Raw genomic sequence first — 27,506 nt, forward strand, 5'->3', positions numbered from 1 at the left:
CCAGGGCCTCATGTATACGAGGCAAGCACTCTTGCCACTAGGCCATATCCCCAGCCCCATGAGATAAATTTTTTAAAGTATTCAATGAAGAGAATATGTTTCTATAGGCAGGTAGATGTTTAAATAATACAAAAACAAATGAAACTGCTTCTCATACAGCTCACCAATTTCTAAGCCAATATTTAGCACTAAGTCAAGCAAGGCGGTGGCTCACCAATGGCCAGAGAACGGCCAACAAAAAACCTATGGCTTGGCTTTGGAGGCCATGTATATCACTAAAGTTGTGCTAGTTTCCACTCTGCCTCACCCCAAGTTAAGCGCCAGAAGGAGGCATCTTGCAATTTCCTCTGAGACTTAAAACATAGGATAGCCAAATGCTTCTCAGCAGGCATTTCAGAAATATTGTATTAACCAAAGAATTACAATTCATAAATTTCCAGGCATATAGGTTCAAGACGTAGTTTCCAAGGCCAGGTTAGGTGATAATCTTAGCTACTCAGGATACAGACATCAGGAAGATCATGGTTCAAGGCCAGCCTAGGCAAAAAGTGAGATTTCATCTCAATAAATAAGTTGGGCATGGTGGTACATCTGTAATTCTAATAATGAAGAAAGCAGGAGGGTCACAGTCTGAGGCATCCAGAAAAGCCAAAAACATGGTTAATAAAACCACCAGTATGTAGTGCCATACATACTTGTAGCTTATACCTACAGTTTTCCCAAGTGATACACACTGACTGAAGATTATTATCTTTGTCCCATTTGCACAAAATAGGATTGCAATCTCCATTCTGCTTACAAAACTCCCTCTTAAGACATATGCACATATAGAAAACCCAACACGGAGGACAAGAGAGTCACATATACTTCTCAAGTCCAAACTGTACATTCTCAAAAGTTAAATTCCTGCCAGGTACTCAAGGCTCATGCCCATAATCCTAGCTACTCAGGAGGCTGAGATCTGAGGATCATGGTTCAAAACCAGCCCAGGTAGGATAGTCCTTGAGACTCTTATCTCCAATTAATCACCAGAAAACTGGAACTGGAGCTGTGGCTTCAAGTGGTAGAACACTAGCCTTGAGTGAAAGAGCTCAGGGACAGTGCCCAGGCCCTGAGTTCAAGGCCTACAACCAACAAAAAAATTGAACAAACAAAAGTTAAATTCCTATTTTTAAAAAAGCAGTATAATTCCTACAAACTAGCAACATATCATAGTACTAAGTTTAGCAGACTGAGTTAAAAAATATTTTCTATAAATCTCTTCTTCCCAATTCTACCCCAAAAGACTAAAGTGTTTATATTATTAGAATAATAACCTAATTAACAACATCATTTTTTTTCTTTTATGGGTTTTTGTTGTTGTTGTTGTTGTTGTTTTGGCCAGTCCTGGGGCTTGGACTGAGGGCCTGAGCAATGTCCTTGGCTTCCTTTTGCTCAAGGCTAGCACTCTACCACTTGAGCCACAGCGCCACTTCTGGCTGTTTTCTGTATATGTGGTGCTGGGGAAGGCTTCATACAAGGCAAGCGCTCTTGCCACTAGGCCATATCCCCAGTCCCAACATCATTTTTTTCTTTGAGGAGTATCACACTGTCTTCTAGGATTTTTTTTCAGAGACCAGTTTTTGTTGTTCTGTGTGTTTATATTCTTGTTGTTTTGCCTAATATTCATTTATTGCCATTGGGTTATGGTTATATTGCATAATCCTAATTTTAATTTTATTAACTGAAGAAAACCGGTCCTTCAAATTAAACATGCAACACTTGGGTAACATGAGCAAGGTTGCCGGCAAGTGTTTTGAATAGAATATTATTATACAATACTGTGTGTACCTAAATTCCTGGAACCTACCATCAACAAGCAGGCTGACTTTTGCAGTGAAGAGAGTCCTTGCCAAGACTCAAATCCACTGGAGAGCAGTGCATAGAGGTAAAATGACAGCAAACTGACTTAAGGGTTCACTGTGGCTGACTAATGAATGCATATTACACTTTACAAAATTACAGGTAAGACTGAACTATTCGGGGCTGGGGATATGGCCTAGTGGCAAGAGTGCTTGCCTCGTATACATGAAGCCCTGGGTTTGATTCCCCAGCACCACATATATAGAAAAAGTGGGAAGTGGCGCTGTGGCTCAAGAGGTAGAGTGCTAGCCTTGAGCAAAAAGAAGCCATGGGGGCTGGGGTTATAGCCTAGTGGCAAGAGTGCCTGCCTCGGATACACGAGGCCCTAGGTTCGATTCCCCAGCACCACATATACAGAAAACGGCCAGAAGCGGCGCTGTGGCTCAAGTGGCAGAGTGCTAGCCTTGAGCGGGAGGAAGCCAGGGACAGTGCTCAGGCCCTGAGTCCAAGGCCCAGGACTGGCAAAAAAAAAAAAAAAAAAAAAAGAAGCCATGGACAGTGCTCAGGCCTTAGATCCAAGCCCCAGGACTAGCAAAAAAAAAAAAAAAAAAAAAAAGACTAAATTATTCTATTGGCTCTAACTGGCTGAAAGTACCGGATAGATTAACTGATTTTTAAAACCAGAAAGATACTTTCTATTGTGCTATAACAGAATACTAGCCCTGCAAAGCTTCTCACAAAATGCAATCATGGTATTCAGCATACACTATATGGAAAATGAACTATGTAACTTGTGGGCAGGGATGGGAGGAGGGGATACAGGGGAAAAGTGACGGAAGCAATGACATTGTCCAAAAAAGAAATGCACTCATTACCTATTGTATTAAATGGTAACTCCTATGTATAACACCTTAATAATAACTATAAAATTGTGTTTAAAAATATGGTGATTTTACAAGTAAAATAAACTTTAAAAAACCAGAAACTCCATGAATTAATGTCAATTCAGCAGGAAGCACCTCAAAAGTATTCTATAACACAGGCCTTTAATGGGCATCAAATAATATTCAAAAAAGAATGTATGCATTTATAACTCTATTTGCAACAATACTATATACTTCAGACTATAAATAAATCCTGGGTGCTGGCAATTCTGATTGCTTTACCAAAGTACTCAGCAGAGTACCATCATTCTAACATCCTTGATCAGAAGACTGTGCCCAAAGAAGGCCAAAGAATCAAGAATTTGCCATGAGCTGTGTACTAGTGGCTCATGCCTATAATCCTAGCTATTTGGAGCTGAGATCTGAAAGTCACAGTTCTACCCAACCTGGGCAGTGAAATCTATGAAATACTTATCTCCAGTTAGCCAGCAATAAGCCAGTAGTAAGTTTGGCACCAGTGCCTCATGCCTGTAATCTTAACTACTCAGGATGCTGAGATCAGAAGATTGTGGTTCAAAGCCAATGTAAAGAAAAAAAGTCCATGGGATTGTGATCTCCAATTAACTACCCCCAAAAGGCTAGAAATAGAGCTGTGGTTCAAATGGCAAAGCGCTATCCTTTAACACAGAAGCTTGGAGGCCATGCTGAGACTGAGTTCAAACCCCAGGAAAGGCACCAAAAAAAAAAAAAAAAAAAAAAAAAAAAGCCAGAGCAGGGGTGTGGCTCAAGTGGCAAAGTGACAACCTTGAGTGAAAAAGCCATGTAAAAACATGAAGTCCTGAGTGCAAGTCCCATACCAGCACACACAAAAAGTATTTCCCACTGCAGCATAAGACTGAAATCAGGGGCTGGGGATATGGCCTAGTGGCAAAAGTGCTTGCCTCATATACATGAGGCCCTGGGTTCGATTCCCCAGCACCACATATACACAAAATGGCCAGAAGGGGTGCTGTGGCTCAAGTGGCAGAGTGCTAGCCTTGAGCAAGAAGAAGCCAGGGACAGTGCTCAGGCCCTGAGTCCAAGCTCCAGGACTGGCCAAAAAAAAAAAAAAAAAAAAAAGACTGAAATCAGCACCTGGCAATTAAGAGCTCTTCCTGGTAGAAAAAGTCCACATGACCCATAGATACAAAAGCCTCATACTCATCAGGGTAGTGGAATAAACTCTCAGGAGGCATAAGGCCTACTTTGAAAGTATCTTAAAGGCCTGATACAAATGACAAATACTGCAAATATGAAGGTGTCTATGTAGACACTTGTGTTTAGCAACATAGGATGCTCACTACTTTTAGTCCTCCCATCTATGGAATTAGAATCAAGATTAAAAACCAATCATAACAAAAAAAACACAATCATAACATGGGTGATAGTAAGAAATTTTCTAACTAATTGTGTCTGTGTTTTAAGATTTTCACACTACTTCTAAATCAGTCCAAATTCTGTTATACTTTGTTTACCTGTGTGCAGGTCAGCAATAATCCATCAACAATACAGAGTTGGCCTTCCCTATACAGAAGTCCACTTGTATTGCAGGTTTAAAAACAAAACCAAACATAAATAGTGGTCCTTCACCTATCAAGGGAATTAGGCTCCAGAGACCACCACCATAGGTGAAAATCCGTGAAGTAGAAGCAATAAATGAACCTTGATATAGTGAGGGATGGCTGTCACTTCCTGGATTTTCACCTATGGCGGGGGTCTAACTCCTGCAATAGGTGAGGGATCACTGTAGTTCCTTCTACCCAGCCTGATGGCTTTTATGTTTCCTGATACTATGTCAATTAAGGAAGATAAGCATGACATTTGCTTTGGATGGGAGTCAGGTGTCTAGTCCAGATTCAGTAAAGGGCAAAGGCTAACAGAACACATGGTTTGTAGTTTCCAAACTAAGCAGCTAAGAGTAAAGCTAGTATTTGTAGCAATTCTGAGGTGTGGTGTAATTAACCACCACTCAAGACAGTTACAATTCTTCAGTTCAAGTTATTCCTCTTCTTTACTAGATCTGATAAAATGTACTTCATAAGTCCCCTTTATTTCTGAGTGCAAAGTGAGGCTAATTTCACAACAGGTAAATATGTTTCTCCCCAAACTGGTTTTGGAGCCCTAGGCTAAGTGTCTAAGGTCAATCAGTTGCAGTTCAGTTTCCTTCTGTCACCTTGAAAGGAAATATACCAGGGTGTGAAAGGTTCTCCAGGAAACCTTTAACCCCCATGGTCAAGAAAGTAAGCCCTGTTCTTAGAGTGGGGCCAAGTTCCTAAGGTCCCTGGGGATCCTTAGGGAGCCAGACCAAATCCTGTATTGTATAGATATGAAAACTAAAACCCGGGCTGGGAATATGGCCTAGTGGCAAGAGTGCTTGCCTGGCATACATGAAGCCCTGGGTTCGATTCCCCAGCACCACATATATAGAAAATGGCCAGAAGTGGCACTGGGGCTGAAGTGGCAGCGTGCTAGCCTTGAGCAAAAAGAAGCCAGGGACAGTTGCTCAGGCCCTGAGTCCAAGGCCCAGGACTGGCCAAAAAAAAAAAAAAAAGAAAAAAGAAAGAAAACTAAAACCCAAGATGTGGGGTAGGGGGTGTGGCTCCAGTGGAAAGTGCCTACCTAGCAAGCATGAGGTCTTGAGTTCAAATGCCAGTACTGCCAAATATAAATTTAAAGCTTAGTGGCTACGCTTTGGAATGTTGGTTTTGCCACTATTTTTGTAGTCTTTACTAAAAGGAAATAAATGCAACATGGAGAAAGCTACTTGGTGTGCTTACCTGATGGAAAGCATCCTAAACAAACTAAGCTAATAAAGGGCAGATTTAGACTGAATTCATAAGGGCACAAGACCTTTCAAGAAGCCAAACATGATCCATTTGAGTATAGATACTTGTGTAGCTTGACTCATTTAATAGGAAGTCTTTATGTGGAAACCACAAAGGGAAATAAGTCTCAATTGGTTAATATTTCAGTCCTGATAACAGCAACTAATCTGAAACTGTCAATTTTGCTCTTTACACTTGGTTAGATTCCTTTAGAGGGGGGAAAAGGAAGGAATCAAGTAGAAAGTGGGTAAGTGCTCTAGTTAAATTAAAATTACCTACAAACAACCATATTTATGACATAATTGCCACCTACACTTGCCAGATGTTGCCAAGCATTATGATAAAAGTTAAACATCATGAAATACACCTCTAGTTGAGACACCTGGCCAGGCTCCAGTCAGAAGCAGAAGCCCCCCCCCCATTGTTTGAAATATGCTGAAATATGCTGTTCTCGACCAAGCAAGCCCACCATGCCACCTTCATCTCCCCCATTCGCTGGATAGTCATTTAAATGTGTATGGCTCCATACAACACAGATCAAATAGCAGTTTACTGCTTCTGGGATGTGTAATTTTCCAGATGAAAAGAGCTGAAGAGATCACCTTTCCCAGCCCTCTCATTTCATAGGAGAGGAAATCAAGACCCAAAGAGGTGAGGTGACTTGCCCAAGGCACCACAGACAGTTAACATAGTCAAAGGGCTGGCCTTGGGTCTCTGCCTCCCCATCTGGTTCTTTGCCCACTGCACCACACTATAATTTCACTACTTTAAATCATGGTCCTCTGACAGCCATAAGCTTAAATTATTTCAGGCCTGAAGCTCCCCTTTGAGTCCTGCTGGGATAGATCAGCACTCTGCTCTGATATGAGGGTTGGATCTTTTGGATGAGAACAAAATGTAATTTTAGACTCTCTAAAAACACCCAATATATCAAACAGCACCGCAAATTACACAGGGTGGGGTTTAAAAAAATATCCTGGATGAAAATTCTTGACATCCCACTGTAGATCTAAGTGGGTGGGAATAACATCACAAAACGTGATGCTGTAAAGTCACAGCTGGAGTCTGGAGTTGGGCTTCAGTGGTAGAGCATTTGAGTAGCAAGTTTGGGAGCCTGGGTTTAATCTCCAGTACTGTGCCCCCCTCTGCAAAAAAAGGGGGGAAGTCATAGCTGTTACCAATTAAAAAAAATTATAATACACTTCTGACTAAGTTCTTTTTCTAATAAAAATTGTTTTACTTTTCAATTGACATAAAAATTGCATATACTTACATTTACAGCATGATGTTTTAATATATGTATACCTTATGGAATAGCTAAATCAAGGTAATTAACAAATGTTGTGCTGAGTCACCATGTAGTACAATAGATCTCCTGAAGAGCCTGATTCTAAGGTCTAAAAAGACGCTCTGTCACAAAGATGGTGATGCAGACACTGCCAATTGCTGTGATGAAGCCATTCTTTTAATGTCAGTGCCAAGGAAACACACAGTACTGATTAGCATGGGGCAACTCACTTGAACAGCAAGAACTATTTTAATGACCACCCATAAACTGATGTGCCTCACAAAGTAAGCTATGACTGTGCTTACAAGGAATAAGATGCTCACACTAAAGGAAGCTATCAGACACTGACTTTTTCATGTGAGAAAACCTTATACCACTGGCTTCCCATAATTTCAGCATAGGTTTCTTCTTTCTAGATTCATCTAAGAGACAGTCTTTGTGCAATTCCCACACATTAGGACAGAGACAAGAAAGCATAAGAAATTGCTTGAAGCCAGCTCTGGTGGCTCATGCCCGTAATCTTGAGGATACTGAGGATCATAGTTAGAAGCCAGGCTGAGCAGGAAAGTCTGTCCAATGACTACCAAAAAACTGGAAGTGGAAGTGTGGCTGAAATGATAGATCACCACTCTTGAGTAAAAAAGCCAAGTAAGACAGAAAGATCCTGAGTTAAAGCCCCAGTACCAGCACAAAAGAAAGGAAAAGGAAGGTCACTTAACAAAAGAAATCTTTGATAGGCAGAGATCATGAGAAAGTAAATGAAATTCAGGCTAGAGGCATGGCTCAAGTGGCATAATACCTGCCTCGCACAAAGCCCTGAACTGCCAAGGAAGAGAGTAAACAAAATTCAAATACCTGCCTTGCAAGCAGCACAAGGCCCTGAGTTCAACTGCTGTACCACAAAAAAGAAGAAACAAAATGCAAAACCCTAGGCTGGGAATGTAGCTCAGTGGTAGAGTGCTTGCCTAGCATGCATGAAGCTCTGGGTTTGATTCCTCAGTACCACATGAATAGTGATTCAAGTGGTAGAGTGCTAGCCTTGAGCAAAACAAGCTCAGGGATAGTGTCCAGGTACTGATTTCAAGCCCCAGGACTGGCAATAATTTTAAAAAAAAAATTCAAAACCCTGATGATGCACTCTCTCATAAGCCTCAGTTGCTCCCCATCCCTTACGTGCACATAGCAAGGATACAATAGCAAAAACGCACAGCAAGCTGTAATGACTAAGCAAAGGTTAAAACGTTTGCTTTGTGGAGTTTAAGAAAGAAAAAGAGGGCTGGGAAAATGGCCTAGTGGCAAGAGTGCTTGCCTCGTATACATGAGGCCCTGGGTTCAATTCCCCAACACCACATATACAGAAAATGGCCAGAAGTGGCGCTGTGGCTCAAGTGGCAGAGTGCTAGCCTTGAGCAAAAAGAAGCCAGGGACAGTGCTCAGGCCCTGAGTTCATGGCCTAGGACTGGCCAAAAAAAGAGAAAGAAAGAAAAAGGGTATAACAACTAAAAAAATATATATATTTTTTTTACCAAATGTTACTATATGGAATTGTATTTCAATTAACTTGGAAACTGACTTATGCAGCACACCATTTTCTGATGCTGCTGGACAATTCAACATACATTTATTAACTGCAGTGTAGTAGTTCTTTTTGTTGTTGTTTAATGGTACTAGGAGTTGAATTCAGGGGTCTGGAGCTTGCTTAAGCAAGCACACTACCACTTCAGCCACACCTCCGTTCTTTTGCTTTTAGTTTTTCAGATAGGGTCTCTCACTTTTACCTGGGCTGCCTTGAACTGCAAATTTCCTATCTCCAACTCCAAAGTAACTGGGATTAATGGTATTGTTGTTAAAAGGTCAGATTCTAGAATCACACCACCTTGGGTAGTCACTGACCCATCCCCATTGGATGGGGATCATAGTAAAAATACTTGCCAGGCATCAGTGGCTCATGCCTGTAATCCTGGCTACTTAAAAAGATTGGGATCTGAGGATTGTGGTTCAAAGCACAGGAAAGTCCATGAAACTCTTTATTTTTTTTGTGCCAGTCCCTGGGGCTTGAACTCAGGGCCTAGGTGCTGTCCCTGAGATTCTTCTTCTCAAGGCTAGCACTCTACCATTAGAGCCACAGCACCAGAAGTGGCTTATGCTTGTAATCCCAGCTACTCGGGAGGCTAAGATCTGAGGATCACAGTTTGAAGCCAGTCCAGGCAAGAAAAGTCTGTGAGACTCTCACCTCCAATAAACTACTCAGAAAAAGCTGGAAATGGTGTCGTGGCTCAAGTGTTAGCACACTAGCCTTGGGCAAAAGAAGCTCACAGACAGTACCCAGACCCTGAATTCAAGTTCCAGGACTATTAAAAAAAGAAAAAAAGCTAAAAGACAGTGCAAAGGCTCCAAGATCGAGCCCCAGTATTGGCGTGCACACACACATACACATGCACATGTACACACACACACACACACCATCACCACCACCACCAAGTTATAACAGTTTTGGGAAGACTTGGTGAGTTAGCATATAAAGTTCTTGGAGCAGTACTTATTATACAGTAAGCAGCATATCAACGTTAGTTGACTTTTATACCAAGAACTATGAAAGAGAGCACAATTTAATCATGACCAAAGAGAGCTGATCCTGCCTTCATGTAGCTTATCATCTAACAGACAACCACAGCAGTCAATTACACTCACAGAATGACCAACTGCTGTAAGTGTATGAAAGAGACATAAAGATCTTTGAACCAGACACTGGTGGTTCACACCTGTAATCCTAGCTACTCAGGAGGCTGAGATCTGAGGACTGCAATTCAAAGTCAGCCCCAGCAAGAAAATCTGAGAGGCCTAGTGACAAGAGTACTTGCTTCGTGTATATGAAGCCCTGGGTTCAATTCCCCAGTACCACATATACAGAAAACGGCCAGAAGTGGCACTGTGGCTCAAGTGGCAGAGTACTAGCCTTGAGCAAAAAGAAGCCAAGGACAGTGCTCAGGCCCTGAGTCCAAGGCTCAAGACTGGCAAAAAAAAAAAAAAAAAAAATCTGAGAGACTTTTATCTCCAATGAACCACCAAAAAACTTGAAGTGGTACGGTGGCTCAAAGTGGTACAGTGCTAGCCTTGAGTGAAAAAGCTTAGGGACAGTGCCTAGGCCCTGAGTTCAAGTCCTACAACTGACAAAAAAAGTCTTTGAGAATGGAGAATGTAACAGAAGATGATTTGGTCGTGTGTGTGTGTGTGTGTGTGTGTGTGTGTGTGTGTGTGTGTGTCTATGTTGGGGGTGGGGAAAAGGTTAGTGTACTAATGAGGTTTTCCTAAAGGAGTTAAGGAAAATTTATCCAGGTAAAGGAAACAGCCTGTGCAAAGCCTCTGAGATTGAAGACAATTTACTGTTCAAGGATCTACAGAAGCAGTATGGCTGGAGAGAGAAAGCAGAATGAAGAATGGGCCTGGGTAGGGCTATAGAGACAGGCAAAAGCCTGACCAGGCACTAACATAGAATGGGCCATAAAAACTGGAAAAGCTGGGCTGGGGATATAGCCTAGTGGCAAGAGTGCCTGCCTCGGATACACGAGGCCCTAGGTTCGATTCCCCAGCACCACATATACAGAAAAAACGGCCAGAAGCGGCGCTGTGGCTCACGTGGCAGAGTGCTAGCCTTGAGCGGGAAGAAGCCAGGGACAGTGCTCAGGCCCTGAGTCCAAGGCCCAGGACTGGCCAAAAAAAAAAAAAAAAAAAACTGGAAAAGCTTTTTCATTATCTGGTTTGCTACCTATATGGCCTGCAGAAAAGAAGCAGAAAGATGTGTTGTTCATATCATAAAGCACTTGGAAGGAAAAACTGCCACCCTTCTAAGGCGAAGTTGCTCGACACACCAACCACAGGCATTCAGTGTTACACCCAACTGAGCCTTCCCTAGTATCTTTACATTTACTTTACACTAACCAATAATAGCAGACTCAGGCTGCCTATCTGGCTTACTGCTGTGTATGAGGATAACATATGTGAGGATAAATGTGGCCTTCAGGACCAATCCTAACACAAGATTTCTTCTTTCCAAGACCCTTCACCCAAAGGTCAAAGCACTAAATCTACTTCTCTCTTTTTTCATCTCTTAGGTACTCCATCAAAACATTAACCATAGCCTTTCCAGGGTGATTTTAACTATAGATAGCAGAAATTTAGGGGTGCTTATGTTCTGGGATGAGGGAAGTCACTGAATCATGGCCTGCATTACTCAGGTAGGTTGGCAAGGACTTGAGGGAATTAATCAATCTCTGCCAGGCACTCCCTGCTTCATTTATCTTCCTGTTGGCTCACTCTTTAAGTTTCTTTTATTTGCCAGTTCTTATATAGCCCCACCCCTAGGCCAAACTCTCACTTTAACCCTACATTTATATAGATAGAGGGTCTACTATGTTGATTGTACCCAAGAGCTCCAAGGCTTAGAAACTCCTGAGTTGCAGGAGCTGATGACCACACAGAAAAATCATGAGACCAGGAAAAAGACAAGTCCACAGTCACAGCTCCTGGAAGCTGACCCAGCAGTGTCTCCAGGCCCTGCCCAGAGCAATCCCTAGGATTCCCTGCTCAGTTGAGACTTCTCACTTCTCAGCCTTGTCATATAACTCCATATTCCCAGTTCCTGGAAATTCCCATGGCTTAGATTTTTTTAAAGGTGAATGAAGTTTTAAAAAGTAAAGTGGGGCACACAGCATCTGTTCTGATTTGGGCACTGGGCAACTCATTCAATTTCTGCAGCTATTGGTTTCTCATCCTATGAAGGAAGAAGAATGGGTTGGATAAAGCCTTGTAGCTTTGACTTATGAAGCCTTTGCATCTCCTGAGGCTTTGTGGTAGATTCTTCTAGCCCCAACCATGACTAAAATCCACATAATTTCTTTTTTCCCCCCACATAATCATTTCACAGTGTACAAGTCTTCATGCCTTTGAATACAGTCATTCCAAATCCTGCTCTTGCAACATCCCAGTATCTCTGCTTATCTTAAAATGATGCAACATTAGAAATTAGTAATAAAGCCAGGCCCTAGTGTTTCATGCCTGTAATCCTAGCTACTCAGGAAGCAGAGATCTGAGGATCATGGTTTGAAGCCAACCTGGGCAGAAAAAGTCTGTGAGACTTTTATCTCCAATAAACTACTAAAACAAATAAGCAAAAAAGCTGTAAGTAAAGCTGTGGTTCAAGTGGTAGAGTGCTAACCTTGAGCAAACACTAGGCCTTGAAATTCAAGCCCCAGAACTGTACGTACGCACGCACGCACGCACGCACGCACACGGCGGGGGTGGGAGGGGGCAGGGGAAGAAAAAGAAATAAATTAACAACAATCTTATTCACTTTAAGGTTTAGGGTAGAAAATATAACTACCATAGGAATCAACTAACATTATATGTAACTATAACATAACATTTTGCCTTATAGACTCTAAAATTAACCATAACTTCAACTGTTCTTGTCCAACTACAGATCAGATAAATGATTAAACTTTACCATGCACCAAAAACTCAGAGATTTCTAAGTACTAAACCATCAGATCATGATGATTTAGGGCTATTTTAGAAGCTTAGTTCCCAGTCAGTTGAGCAGTAAAATTACAGATAAACTTTTTGTTAACCACTGTGTATAAGGAAACTATTTCCTCTTTCGCCAAACCTGACCATGACAACTGGAATATGAATACCAACAGATGGCTAGGATAAGATCACTGGATGTTCAAAGCAAGTAGCACTTTCAACATCAGAGATTCCCCAGATCTGGTTTTGTAACTTCCTTATATAGTATTCCACTTTATCTGGAGATATTAATCCTTTGACAATAGAAAAAATAATTTGATTTTAGTTAATGCAAAAAATATATATCTCACCAAGTTCCAGTGGCTCATGCCTGTAATCCTAGCTACTCAGGAGAATGAGATCTGAGGACTGCCATTCGAAGCCAGCCTAGACAGGAAAGTCCATGAGATTCTTATCTCCAATTGACCAGCAAAAAGCTGAAAGTGGAGCTGTGTGGCTCAAGTGGTATAGAGCCAGCCTTGAGCAACAAAGCTAGAGACAGTGCCCAAGCCCTGGGTTCAATCCACAGTACTGGTACAAAACAAAACACACTCCACGTGAGTATTGGGAACAGAGTCATCACAAAAAATCAATAATTGCAGGGTCTATTACCTACGTTGTAAAGGTTTTCCTAAGGTTTTCTTGTCCAATTAGAGTTAAAAATCTGTTATAGAGTAAATATTGTAGTATGTGATTAAATCTAAGCTACTTTGGAGGAAGAAGGATCATGGTCTGAGGCTGGTCCATGCAAAGTTAGGAAGATCCTATCTGAAAAAACTAAAAACAAAAAGGCTGGGAGTGTGGCTAAAGTGGTAAAGTACTTACACAGAGAGCTAAAGGTTCTGAGCTCAATACCTAGAAGAAGGGAGGGAAGGAGACTCATATTTGCTCAGAATTATCAGATATATCTGAGAACTATTGATACCATTCTTTCAGATGATTAGACAAGAAACAAACTAGTGTATACTTGTATGCTAAGTGATATAAGGCTTCTCAGAGTGCAGGAAAGCACAGTGGTCAAGGAAGGTCCATGCTTCTGCTGAGTCCTACAGGACAGGTATGTGGGCATGGCTCAAGTGATAGAGTGTCTGTCTTAGCAAGCAATGGCACTGAACAGTACAGAAAGAAAGAAAGAAAGAAAGAAAGAAAGAAAGAAAGAAAGAAAGAAAGAAAGAAAGAAGAAGAAAGAAAGAAAGAAAGAAAGAAAGAAAGAAAGAAAGAAAGGAAGGAAGGAAGGAAGGAGGAAGGGAGGAAGGGAGGACGGGAGGAAGGGAGGAAGGGAGGAAGGGAGGAAGGGAGGAAGGGAGGAAGGGAGGAAGAGGAGGAAGGAAAGGAAGGAAGGAAGGAAGGAAGGAAGGAAGGAAGGAAGGAAGGAAGGAAGGAAGGAAGGAAGGAAGGAGTGACGTCCAAGATTTGGCCCATCTCAGTCAATGTGGTAGTTAGAAAGTGGGTTTCCTTAGCAAATAGAATTTGAGTAGCAATGGAGATGAGACCAGACAGACAACTGGTCACCTGTAGCACTCCATAATCAGGCTTTCCTTCTGCACCTGGCATAGAAGGTCTTCAGGAGATTGATTGCTCCAGCTATGAGGCTGATAAATATGCAACTATCAGCTCTTATGTGAAAAGGGAAAAGATATACCAACTGTATATCTTCCCATCATTTTTCCATCCTGAAAGTTCTCTTTTTGTTTTTTTTCTTTTTCTTTTTTTCCGATTTCAGGGCTGGGGCTCCAACCCAAGATCCTATACACACTGGGCAAACTCTACCACTAATCTATGGCCCCAACTCTCAAAATTCCTTTTTTTTTTTTTTTTTTTTGCCAGTCCTGGGCCTTGGACTCAGGGCCTGAGCACCGTCCCTGGCTTCTTCCCGCTCAAGGCTAGCACTCTGCCACTTGAGCCACAGCGCCGCTTCTGGCCGTTTTTTGTATATGTGGTGCTGGGGAATCGAACCTAGGGCCTCGTGTATCCGAGGCAGGCACTCTTGCCACTAGGCCATATCCCCAGCCCCCTTTTTTTTTTTCTTAATGGAGGTTTGAACTCGGGCCTTCACACTTGGTAGGCAAGCACTCTATCACTTCAGCTATGGCCATAGCACTTTTCAGTTACTTTTCAATACTATCTAACATTTATGCCTGGGCTGACTTGACCCCACAATTTTCCTATTTATGAGGGTAATAGCTGGGATAGCATGTGTACACAACCACATCCAGCTTTTACTGGTTGAAAAGGAGTCCTGAGAAGTTTTTATCAAGGCTGACCTTGAGCTGAGATCCTATCTCTGTCTCCCAAGTAGCTAGGATTTCAGGTATAAGCCACTGTGCCTGGCCAAAAGTTTCTTAAAGGGCTGGGGATATGGCCTAGTGGCAAGAGTGCTTGCCTCGTATACATGAGGCCCTGGGTTCAATTCCCCAGCACCACATATACAGAAAACGGCCAGAAGTGGCGCTGTGGCTCAAGTGGCAGAGTGCTAGCCTTGAGCAAAAAGAAGCCAGGGACAGTGCTCAGGCCCTGAGTCCAAGCCCCAGGACTGGCAAAAAAAAAAAAAAAAAGAGTTTCTTAAAAAAAGCAAGCCAGGTGCCAGTGGCTCACACCTGCAATTCTAGCTACTCAGAAGCCTGAGATCTGAGGATTTCAGTTCAAAGCCAGCAGGGCAGAAAAGACTCTCATCTCCAATTAATCATCAGAAAACCGAAAATGGTACTGTGCTCAAGTAGCAGAGCACTAGCCTTGGGCTGAAGAGCTCAGGGACAGTGCCCAGGCCCAGATTTCAAGCCCCACGACACAAAAATAAAAATAAAATAGCAATATGCCAGGTGCTAATGGTTCATGCTTATGCAGGAGGCCAAAATCTGAGGATGGCAGTTCAAAACTAGCCGAGACAGGAAAGTCCCTGAGACTCTTTATCTATAATTAACCATCCCCAAACCAGAAGTGTCAATGCAGCTCAAAGTGGTAGAAGACTAGCCTTGAGCAATAAAAGCTCAGAACAGCAACCAGGCCCTGAGTTCAAGCCCCAGGACTGACCAAAAAAAAAGGCACCAGTGGCTCACACACTAGCTACTAAGGAGATTGAGATCTGAGGATAATGGTTTGAAGCCAGCCTGGGCAGGAAAATTTGTGAGACTCTTATCTCCAATAAATTACCAAAAAACAAGAAGTAGAGCTATGGCTCAAGTTGTAGAGCCCTAGCTTTGAGCCAAAGAAGCTCAAGGACAGTGCCCAGGCCCTGAGTTCAAGCTCCAGTACAGACCCCAAAAAAGTAATAATCATATACACTTATACATACACAATGTACCATTTTTGATACATATATAGAATGTATAACAATCAAGTCAAAACATGTCCATCATCTCAAATATGTCATTTCTTTTTGTTGTGAATATTCAACTCTTTTTAACTATTTTGAAATCTATAATACATTCATCCTACTCTTTCTACCAAACTGTTTTCCTACTATCCAATCACCTGTCTGTCTTCTTACCTTCTCCTTCCACTGCCCAGCCCATGATAACCACTATTCTACCTTGTCTTCTATGTAACCAACATCTTTAGTTTGTAATGTTGTGCGTGCCTACCGTATTACACTTAACCTAATGTTCTCAAGTTCGTCCATGTTGTCAGAGTGACACGATTTCACTCTTCATGACTGGGCTCTACTGTATATATGTACCACTATCTTTATCCATTTATCTTTTTTTTTTTTTGCCAATCCTTGGGCTTGAACTCAGGGCCTGTGCACTGTCCCTGAGTTTCTTTTGCTCAAGGCTAACATTCTACCACTTGAGCCACAGAGCCACCTGGCTTTTCCTGTTTACATGGTACTAAGGAATCAAATCCAGGGCTTCATGCATGCTAGGCAAGCATTCTACCACTGAGCCACATTCCCAGCTCTATCCATTTATCTTTTGATGGACACCTAGGCTGATTCTAGATCTTGGCTGTGACAAGTGCCTTAATAAACATAGGAGTACAGCTATGTTCGTGGCATAATGATTTCTAGGGCAGTTCTTTTTTGCTTCATTCTTGTGCTTTAACTGTCCAATAAATTCCTTTTATTTATTTCCCTTAACTATTTCACTCTTGGTGCAGAAGCTTATTTTTGTGTTTGATGGTACCCAGGGCTTGAACTCAGGGCTTTGTGCTCTCACTTGACTTTCTTGATCATTGCTGGTGCTCTACCACTGAGCCATGTCTCCAGTGCAAAAGGCCCTTTAAACCATGAGGACAATTTTACCTGCCAGAGTACTGTGAGAGAACCAAGAAAGCAGCATTGTTTCGAGTCTCAGTTCTGTTAGCATATGGGGAAGGAAAAAATGATAAATAAGCATAGTGTTGGATAGCGTCTAATAAACATCTAAACATCTTATAATTCAATATTAATGTAAGCCCATCCATCAACTAGAGCTGATCGAAGTAATTTCAAGAAGTTGTAGTCAAAGAAGAAATACTCATGGTTCTTGCATTTGCTGCCCTTTATACATTGAGCAAAAGAATAGAATAGAAAACAAAATACTAGGCTCTTTCTAGTCCTACCACTTACTAACAGAATTTAGCAATCGTAACCTCTCTATAAAATGAGCCAACAGCTTCTGCAGTCTGGTCTAGCACACTGAGACATCCTTGGGCACAAGGGTGTTCAGTCTGTCTGGGATAAAGGTGCAGAATTACCTAAAGGCTCAACCTTTCTGCATAGTAGTCATCTGGGGATTAAAACATTACTTTTGAAAAATGATGCCAAGCTCCATTCCCACTTAGTCTGATTCCCTTCACCTGGGATAGTGTCTGAGCATGGGCTTTTTTAAAGCTCCCTAGGTGACTCCAGATTACAAATTTGAGACAGGGCTGGGAAGCATTGCCTCTAGTAACAATCCAAGCTGCAGCTGTGGCCTCTGCGCAGCTGTTCCTCTCGTGCCTGCAGGCCCCTCAGGAGCCATGGGCCCTTTGCGAGAGAGAGAGAGAGAGAGAGAGAGAGAGAGAGAGAGAGAGAGAGAGAGAGAGAGAGAGAGGAGAGAGAGAGAGAGAGGAGGAGAGAGAGAGAGAGAGAGAGAGAGGAGAGAGAGAGAGAGAGAGAAGAGAGAGAGAGAGAGAGAGAGAGAGAGAGAGAGAGAGAGACCTGATTTACCTTAGTCAACAAACTTCTGTGGCTCAGTCAGTGGAGCTCAATAGCAATGTCAAGTTCTGGGGATCTAACACCACTGTTCAGGAAATGTCTGAAAAAATTCAGTTTCCATGACAAGCACTCCTGAGACTCAAATAATTATTCCCTTATCTGAGAAAGAACTGGGAAAGTAGCCCACTGGAGAAAGGGATAGCTTTGAATTATAATTATAAATTAGCCTACTAAGGAAGTCATGTTTAATACATAAGACAGCCCTGAATCGAGGTTCATTTTTTAATAGTGAACCTCATCATCCTGAGTGAAAAATGAAATGGACATGGAATAATCACAAACCATTAAGCCGAGGTTTGGCAATGGAAAAAGTAATCTCATTAGTGATATGAAGAGCCCATTGAAAGGACACTACACACTTGGGTCATATGCAACCAAGCAAGTACCTTGAAAACCTCTCTCATTCTGTAGGAACATTAATGACCAGTGAGATCCCATCAAGAAATACAGAAAACAGACAGATAAAGCAAAATCTCCTCCCACTACTACTTATTTAATAATCAAACAGTCCTTGCCTTACAGATCTTAATGAGCTTCAAAGAAGTATTCAATTAGTACTTGCTAAATGCAAACTCCACAGAGAACCCAGAGAGAAGCCAGTCAGGTCACTCCTCTTCTCTTTTGCACAAACTAGGCAGAGAACACATATACACCCCTCCTCAGTACCTTCCTAAACCACTTCTACCTTCCTCAATACACTCCTTCTGAGACCCACCAAAGCTAACTTGAGTCCCTCCATTGTGGCCCATGGACTACCAGCTCCCTGAATGGGAGAATGACTTGGCAGATGGGAGCCTCTGCGAAGGCAAACATGAGAAGCAGCCTGATGATAAGACCGTTCTATCTTTTCAGGATTTCCTGGTGAAGGGTGTGACTGAGTAAGAAGAGAAAAACTTTGGTTTAAGACTTCTAAGACACAAACTTTCAGTTTTGCTATTTCAGATATATTACAAGGCGAGATGTTGCTGAAACACATGCACCTGCTTGGATATTATTAGACCTCAAACAAATAAATGAGTTCAAACTGTGAATTAAGTGCAGTGGCTTCTTGATGTTACTCACTTCAGCACTGGCTCCAGGCCACTTAACATGGCTCCAGCTCCCGTGGAGCTTCTTAGGTGAAGGCAGGATTTTTCTCAAAGCAGAATCTCTACACTACACACTATTGCAACCTCCTGTAGGAGATCACAACTGGACTGCCCTTCTCTAGACCTCAGGCTTCATGGCAACTCTCTCGTCAGCTCTCAGAGTGTAACTGGGGAGGAGTCAGACTCAAGTTCTAACAGATGCACAGCAAGGACTGGTGTTCAGAGAGGATCAGGAAGATCAAGTCCAAAGTTCTGTTCTTCCATTCACGCATGAGCTTGGACAGGGCACTAGCCCTCTCTGGTCCCTGCTTCTTCAGCTGTTTGTTCAAAAGGGTCATGGTTTCAACCTGGGAGGGGCCAGTCGTGCCTGAGAGGGGTGGTATTCGGCTAAGTTCCACTCTCCAAGGCTCTAATGTGCTCGCATTGTTACTGAGGGATGTGCATCCTACTCCTCATGCAGAAAAAAATTAAGACTCAATGAACTAAAGTCCAAGATCCCATCCAGCAAGCTCACACAGCACCTCTGGATGAGACTGCACTTTTTTTTTTTTTTTTTTTGGCCAGTCCTGGGCCTTGGACTCAGGGCCTGAGCACCGTCCCTGGCTTCTTCCCGCTCAAGACTAGCACTCTGCCACCTGAGCCACAGCGCCCCTTCTGGCCATTTTTTATATATGTGGTGCTGGGGAATCGAACCAAGAGCTTCACGTGTAGGAGGCAAACACTCTTGCCACTAGGCCATATTCCCAGCCCAGAGACTGCACATTTATTCATATGTGCTACCACAGCTCAAAAATATTTCTGCAATTCCTCCTCCTCCTCCTCCTCCTCCTCCTCCTCCTCCTCCTCCTCCTCCTCCTCCTCCTCCTTCTCCTCCCCCTCCTCCCCCTCCCCTCCCCTCCCCCTCCCCCCTCCTCCTCCCCCTCCCCCCTCCTCCTCCCCCTCGCCTTCCCCCCCCTCCTCCTCCTCCCCCCCACTTCTTCTTCTGCAAGTCCTGGGCTTGAATTCAGGGCCTGTTGAGCACTGTTCCTGGCTTCTTTTATTTTTTATTTTTTGGCAAGCACGCTACCACTTGAGCCATGGCACCACTTCTGGCTTTTTCTGTATATGTGATACTGAGGAATTGAACCCAGGGCTTCATACATGTATGCTAGACAAGCACTCTACCACTAGGCCATATTCCCAGCCCCTGGAAAGTTCTTTCAAAGAATATATATTTGAGTACTCTAGATGGTAGAAAGTTACTTGAGGATGGATTTCATGTTAACAAATAAGTAGAGAACAAATTGGGTGTCTTTAGTAAATTGTATGACAAAACTACATCATAGCCAGGAGCTAGTGGCTCATTCCTGTGATACTGGCTACTCAGGAGGCTGAGATTTGAGGATCACAGTTCAAAGCCAGCCTGGGAAGAAAAGTCCATGAGACTCTTACCTCCCACTAACCAGAAAAAAGTCTGAAGTAAAGCTGTGGCTCAAGTGGTAGAGCAACAGCCTGTATGAGAAAGATAAGGGATAGCACCCAGGCCTTGAGTTCTAAACCCTAGTACCAGCACGAAAAAAAAACCCGAAAAACAAAAACAACCTAAGTCCTAACACTTGTGGAAAAAACTGCAGTGTGACTCATCTAAAAGCTGTATAAAGTGAAGACTAGAAAGAATTGGGCAATGCTGTAAGTTGTGTAAGGGTATTTGGCTTAAAAATAAATAAGTGGGGGCTGGGGATATGGCCTAGTGGCAAGAGTGCTTGCCTCGTGTACATGAAGCCCTGGGTTCGATTCCCCAGCACCACATATATAGAAAACGGCCAGAAGTGGCGCTGTGGCTCAAGTGGCAGAGTGCTAGCCTTGAGCAAAAGGAAGCCAGGGACAGTGCTCAGGCCCTGAGTCCAAGGCCCAGGACTGGCAAAAAAATATATAAATAAATATAAATAAATAAAACCATTTATAAAATAAATAAATAAGTGTTTTTTGTTTCTTTTTGTTTAGTTATTTTTAAGTTATTTTGTTTTAAACTAATTTAATACTTAGTGGGTTAGATAAGTTATTAAGTGATACAACTGAAAAGTTATACATGAAATAACCAAAAAAGGTTTTTTTAAAGATTGATTTGTATAACATGTAAACTGACCCTGAAGGTAGTATTTTTTTTTTTTTTTTTTGCCAGTCCTGGGGCTTGAACTCAGGGCCTAGGTGCTGTTCCTGAGCTTCTTTCCTTCAAGGCTAGGGCTCTACCATTTTAGCCACAGCTGCACTTCCAGCTTTTTTTTTTTTTTGGTAATTTATTGGAGATAAGAGTCTCACAGACTTTCCTGCACAGGCTGGCTTCAAACTGTGATCCTCAGATCTCAGGCTCCTAAGTAGCCAGGATTACAAACATGAGCCACCAAAGCCCAGCTGGTGGTAATTATTTTTAAAGTGACATATTGTTTTGTATGAGTAAGTTCAGGTATGTCTGTAGGAAAAGTAAAACAAAAACCACCAAAGGTATTACTTTATTGGCAAGTGTACTTTAATCTTTGATGAAAATCAGCTACCCAGATAAGCTGCATGTTTGAAGAAGAGCAACCTCCAACAGTCTATCTTTTGACTTATGAAGTCTTTTTTTTTTTTTTTTTGGCCAGGCCTGGGCTTGGACTCAGGGCCTGAGCACTGTCCCTGGCATCTTTTTGCTCAAGGCTGGCACTCTGCCACTTGAGCCACAGCGCCACTTCTGGCCGTTTTCTATATATGTGGTGCTGGGGAATCGAACCCAAGGCTTCATGTATAGGAGGCAAGCACTCTTGCCACTAGGCCATATTCCCAGCCCTGACTTATGAAGTCTTATTTAATGTTTTTTTGTTTTGTTTTGTTTGCCAGTCCTGGTGCTTGAACTCAGGGTCTGTGCACTGTCTCTAAGCTTCTTTTGTTCAAGTCTAGCATTCTACTACTTGAATTACAGTGCTACTTCTGGCTTTTTCTGTTTATGTGGTACTGAGGAATCGAACCCAGGGCTTCATGCATGCTAGGCAAGCACTCTACCACTAAGCCACATTCCTAGCTCTTAAGGCAGACTTCCACTGGCCTCACAGCCTACCAAACAACCTTATCTGTAGGAAGACAGCCTACCCCTAAAACCAAAATCATAGACTTACCTTATGATATTTCAAGGTGCTCATGGGGGCACATCTGCTAAAAAGCTGATCTGAGACCACTGCAGACCAGAATACTTAAACCAGAATAAAATATTTTCTCAAGAGTTCTTAGGAACAAAGGGTGCTATTGAGAGATTGCCATGGTTATCTATCTTTAATATAAAAACAAAATCTAAATAATCTAAATTTTTACACAACTTAAAACCTCACTGCTAAAAGAAAAACAACAGCTTACTTTAAAATGGCTATTATAAGCCAGGCATGGTGGTGCATGCCTGTAATATAAGCACTTGGGAGGCTGAGACAGGAGAATCTCAAATTGGAGGCCAGCCTGGGCTATACAGAGTGACCTTGTCTCCCCTCACTCACCAAAAAAAAAAAAAAAAAAAAGGCTATAGACCAATTGAAGATTAGTTGTGTGCTATTGTTTGTTTTCTGCCAATCTTGGGACTTGAACTCTGGCCTGGGTGCTGTCTGTGAGCTTTTTTGCTCAAGTCTAGCACTCACTCTACCACTTGAGCCACAGTTCCACTTCCAGCTTTTTGGTGATTAATTGGAGATAAGAATCTCATGGACTTTCCTGCTAGAGCTAGCTTCAAACTGTGATTCTCATATCTCAGCCTGAGTAGCTAGGATTACAGGCATGAGCCATTGCCACCCAGCTAATTTTGCATTTTTTAAAACATCCAACACTGATTAGAGTTCAGAAGACAGTTGTAAAAATACAATCAATTAACATACATTTAAGGTGAGGTAGCTCAGTGACAGAGCACTTGCTCAGCATTGTATGATGCCCTGGATTTGATTCCCAACACTGTTTAAAAAAAAAGGTTCATCACATTATTCATAATAATGTTTAAAAGAAAACAGCTTTAATAGCTAAATGTTTTAGTGGTGAAATGATATTACATTCATTCAGAGACTTTTATGTAGCCAGTAAGAATATCACTGAATTAAACCTAAGAGGGGGGAAAAAAAAATCTATGTTTCAGTTTGGATAGAAAAATACATAAACATGGGCAAGAAAAAAAACATTTAGAAGGATACATCTCAAGATGTTAGTCAATTACCCATCGAAGAAATGAAAATAAAAAATATGCTAACTTACCACTTCATAGTATGGCTACAATAGAAAGGACAGATAATAATTAAGTGTTGGGGAGGAGGTGGAGAAATTGGAACCCTCCTATACTGTAGGTGGTAATGTAACATAGCACAGTTGCTTTGGAAAAACAGTCTGGCAGCTCTTGGAAAGGTTAAACAGAATTACCACAGGACTAGCAATCCCATTTCTAAGTATTGACCCAGTAATTCGATTCAAAGAAAAATAGGAGTTTATCCATTACAACCCTAAATTTTCATAATAGAACTATCCATAATAGCCAAAAAGTGAAAATAACTCAAATGTTCATCAGTGACAAATGGATAAAGAAAATGAATAAAGAAAATCCATATACTGGAATATTTTCCATAATAAAAGAGGAACGAAGTACTTACAAATGAGTTTTGAGAACATCATGCTAAGTGAAACAAACCAGTTAGAAATACCACATGCTATGACTCCATTAATATGAGATGTCCAGAATAAGCAAATGCATATGGACAGAAAGTAGACTACTCATGCCAGAGGAAAGATTATTTGGGGCAGAGGGGTAGCAGCTACCTCATACAGAGCCGATGAGAATGCTGCAAAACTAAGTGATGGTCATACAATTTTGTCAATGTATTGTAAAACCACTTAAACATGTATTTTATTTTATTTTTTATTTTTTTTATTTTTATTTTTTTGGCCAGTCCTGGGGCTTGGACTCAGGGCCTGAGCACTGTCCCTGGCTTCTTCCCGCTCAAGGCTAGCACTCTTCCACTTGAGCCACAGCGCCACTTCTGGCCATTTTCTGTATATGTGGTGCTGGGGAATCGAACCCAGGGCCTCATGTATAGGAGGCAAGCATTCTTGCCACTAGGCCACATCCCCAGCCCCTTAAGCATGTATTTTAAATAAGCTTTTTTTTTCTTTAAATCTGTCGGCGGGGGGGGGCTGGGAATATTGCCTAGTGGCAAGAGCATTTGCCTCCTACACATGAAGCTCTTGGTTGGATTCCCCAGCACCACATATATGGAAAACGGCCAGAAGGGGCACTGTGGCTCAAGTGGCAGAGTGCTAGCCTTGAGCGGGAAGAAGCCAGGGACAGTGCTCAGGCCCTGAGTCCAAGGCCCAGGACTGGCCCCCCCCCCAAAAAAAAAAAATCTGTCATGGGCCTTGAACTCTGGGCCTGCATGTTGTCCCTGAGCTCTTTAGCTCAAGGCTAACGCTCTACCACGTGAGCCATAGTGCCACTTCTTAAGCATACATTTTAAATGAGGGACCTGTGATGACAGGTAAAGTATATTTCCATAAAGCTGCTGAAAAGGTACATACAGGCAATGTTTGAATAGTAGGATTATAGGAGGGTTTTAGTTTGGGTTTGTTTGAATTTGGCTTACCTTGTTTTTCTAACTTTTCTACAATGAATATGATTATCCTGAGATTTGAAAAAAAATCTTCCCATATTACACAGAAAGTACAAAGCACATACATTTGAAAAAATAAAATATATCTTTCCTTATATGAATGTAAAACTGGGAACTACCACTACAGCCCCAGAAACATGATTGTGGGACAACACATGCATGGCTAGTACCATCTCTACCATGATTAACTAGGATCCCACTCCCTACCATTCAAAGGTGAAAATGTTTTTTGCATGGATGATGGCTTACTAATGTGCTACTACAGTGAAAGATGCTTCTTAACAAGTTACAGGACACATTTTGTGAGAAAAAATAGAGAATATATACGTATATGTACACATATGTGTGTGTACACACACACGGTTCTTTTCCCTGGTTGTCATTGGTCTATTTCACTACTTGAGTATCTCAACAGGGTCTTTCTTTGAAACACAGAACCTTCAAACCACACAAGGAATATGAGCAAAGATAAAGATAGGAACCAATTCTCAGCTTCTGGAAAATATATCCAATGTTTATTATTCACAGACGATGATTCACCATGCCTGTTTTTCAAGCTGGCGTCACACTCTCTCTAATCACATTGCTAGGTTACAGAACCCTGAATTATTTGAAAATAATAAAAGCTGAATCCATTAAAATGACACATTAGGCTTAGTTCCTCTTATTTCATTTCTTTAGGGAGAACATTTGATCATGATAGAACACAAAATAAACTACCAAGTGCACACAATACACCGTGTCTCAAAACCAAAGGCTGGTGGAGCTCCTATCTAGCTAAGTGAGAAGGCCTGAGTTCAAACCTCAGTACCACCCAAACCAAAGGTTTCTGATGAAAATGAAGTGTTTAGCCAATGATTCTTCAGGCCAAAAACAAGGAATTAGAAAACGGGCAGGCTAATTACTACATGCTGTAGGCCCATACAAGTGGGACTATTCTATCTACACACTGGAAAGAAACCTTTTTTTATTAGTTCACTGGAATTATATTCAGGACTACAGTGTATCCTTGAACTTTCCAGAACTCACACATTTTCTCTTGTGCTATGGAAAGCTATCCTACTACCGAAAACTCTGAGCAAGCAAGTTAAGGAGATAGATAGATAGATAGATAGATAGATAGATAGATAGATAGATAGATATGTACACAGCTACAATTTAATTTCATGATGAACAGTCCCAGCAGCAAACTTAATGAAACATCTACCACATGAGCACAGTATAAATATCTCAGTATCACTTATTAGAGTAATTCCTGTAGGTGATTACTACCAGAAAGGATAAGCAAAGACCTTTCTAGTTGACTCATCTCTCAGATGCACAAGATGTTTTCATACACAAATACACAAATGTTCCTTGGGTCTCAGTGTCTTTTAAAAAAAAACAACCTTTTCACTTCCCTTCCCATCAAAATAAATAGTGGCTAGCTAAAGATGTATTTGGCCTTATATGCTACCAGTCTTCATTTTTCTGGTCTGTCATGAGGTTTGAGCTCAGGACATGAGCGCTGTCCCTGAGCTTTTTGTTCAAGGCTAGCACTCTATCACTTTGAGCCACAACTCTACTTCACTTTTCCAGTGATTAATTGGAGATAAGTCTCATGGACTTTCTTGCCTCCTGAGTAGCTAGGATTACAGGCTTGAGGCACCAGCACCCTCTCTACCAATCTTTCTGGTAACTGAAAGAAGTAACACACCATAAAATAAGTACTGTTTACAGTGGTGATGTAACACTGACCTACACTAGGTACAAGATAAGGGTTTAGGGAGAAAGGGAAAAGTCCAGAATGGAACTAAAAAGTGTACTGTAGATTATCAAGAGAGCCTCCAGTGCGTAAAAAGGATGTTATTACATTTTTGTATCTAGTAGCCAGAATCTCAATCAATAATGAGTCAGTTTCTTGTTTGATTAGACATATAAAGAAATTATTACATTTTGTGTCTGGTAGCCAATGGGTCTCAACCAATAATGAGTCAACTTCTTGCTCCACTATATATACAGGGACAGAAAACCAACCAAAAAGAAATATCATACAACTATTTGTACAATGAAATTCAAAACTATTTCCTGAAGAAGTACAGTGAAATATTTTTTAAAATGACTTAATGAACAGAAGGTCTTTGATGGGGAGTTTAGAATAATATAGACATATTATCTGTTATTTGCAATATGTCCCCATTTTATACATCAGTAAACAGTCAGTCCTGTGCCTGAGGGCACAGCTAAGGTAGCAAGTGACCAGTTAGAACTCAAGCCTGTCTGTGTTCTACCACCGTGTCCTGCCAACATTTACTGCTACCTAGTTAAGCAAAACCTTTGCTGTAAATTCCACTTAGAATTTAAAAATAATAATTCTTACTCTGTTTGGGGGTCAAAACTTTTATTGGGAGAAAATTCTGATCTTTCACCTAAAAAAAATTGTATAGTAAAACAACCTTATGGCAGGGGTCTTGAAATATTTTACCACAAACTTTGAGAAGTTAGTATTTCTAAATAAAGTTTAGAAATATTTACATGAGGTGAAAACTATATTCCCAACTACAGCTAAATATTTCTTTCATTGGCTCCTTAGTCTATGTTACTCAACAATTAAAATATAAAGAGGCAACAAAAGAATAGCAAATACAAAGACATGAGAAAAAAAAAACATATACTCTTAAGCCCTGAAAAATACAAAATGACTGATTTCCACCTCAAATGTTCAGACATTCCTGTTTATACTCTTATTGATGCACAGATGTCAGGCAACAGCTACCTAACCCAAGGTGACATGTTCAAGTTCAAAATGTGACTCTAGTTGTGAAAATGTTTTTTAAATTGGAAGAAAAATTTATCTGCTAAGTTCTATCATGAAGAAAGTATATAAAACTTTCCTTTAAAAAAAAAAAACCTGAATTTGTAAACTGTGATCTTACTTCAACAACAGCTTACTTTAACAGCTTCCAAATTTCTTGTTGCTGCAGGAGCACAATTATTTATTTAAAATGCTTAAGGGTTCAAAGAGTTTGCTAGGGTCGGCGCATGTCACTCCACCTGGACAGCTGGCACAGATATGCCGTATTAAAGGGAACACAGCACCTCCAAAGAGGTCATTAAGCAGACCCACATCCTGAGCAATAATAAACTGTTTTGTTTATTTAAGCACGTATTTCTTCCAAGC

The 27,506-nt window shown here is 41.5% G+C and overlaps 1 protein-coding gene across 1 annotated transcript in view; it reads right to left on the bottom strand.

Moving 5' to 3' along the window:
* The window catches only part of Ern1 (endoplasmic reticulum to nucleus signaling 1), a 91,930-nt gene that overhangs the window by 63,323 nt on the left and 1,101 nt on the right, over positions 1-27,506 (bottom strand). The window lies entirely within an intron of this gene.

Source organism: Perognathus longimembris, chromosome 17 (assembly GCF_023159225.1).
Source record: "Perognathus longimembris pacificus isolate PPM17 chromosome 17, ASM2315922v1, whole genome shotgun sequence".
Lineage (NCBI taxonomy): Eukaryota > Metazoa > Chordata > Mammalia > Rodentia > Heteromyidae > Perognathus > Perognathus longimembris.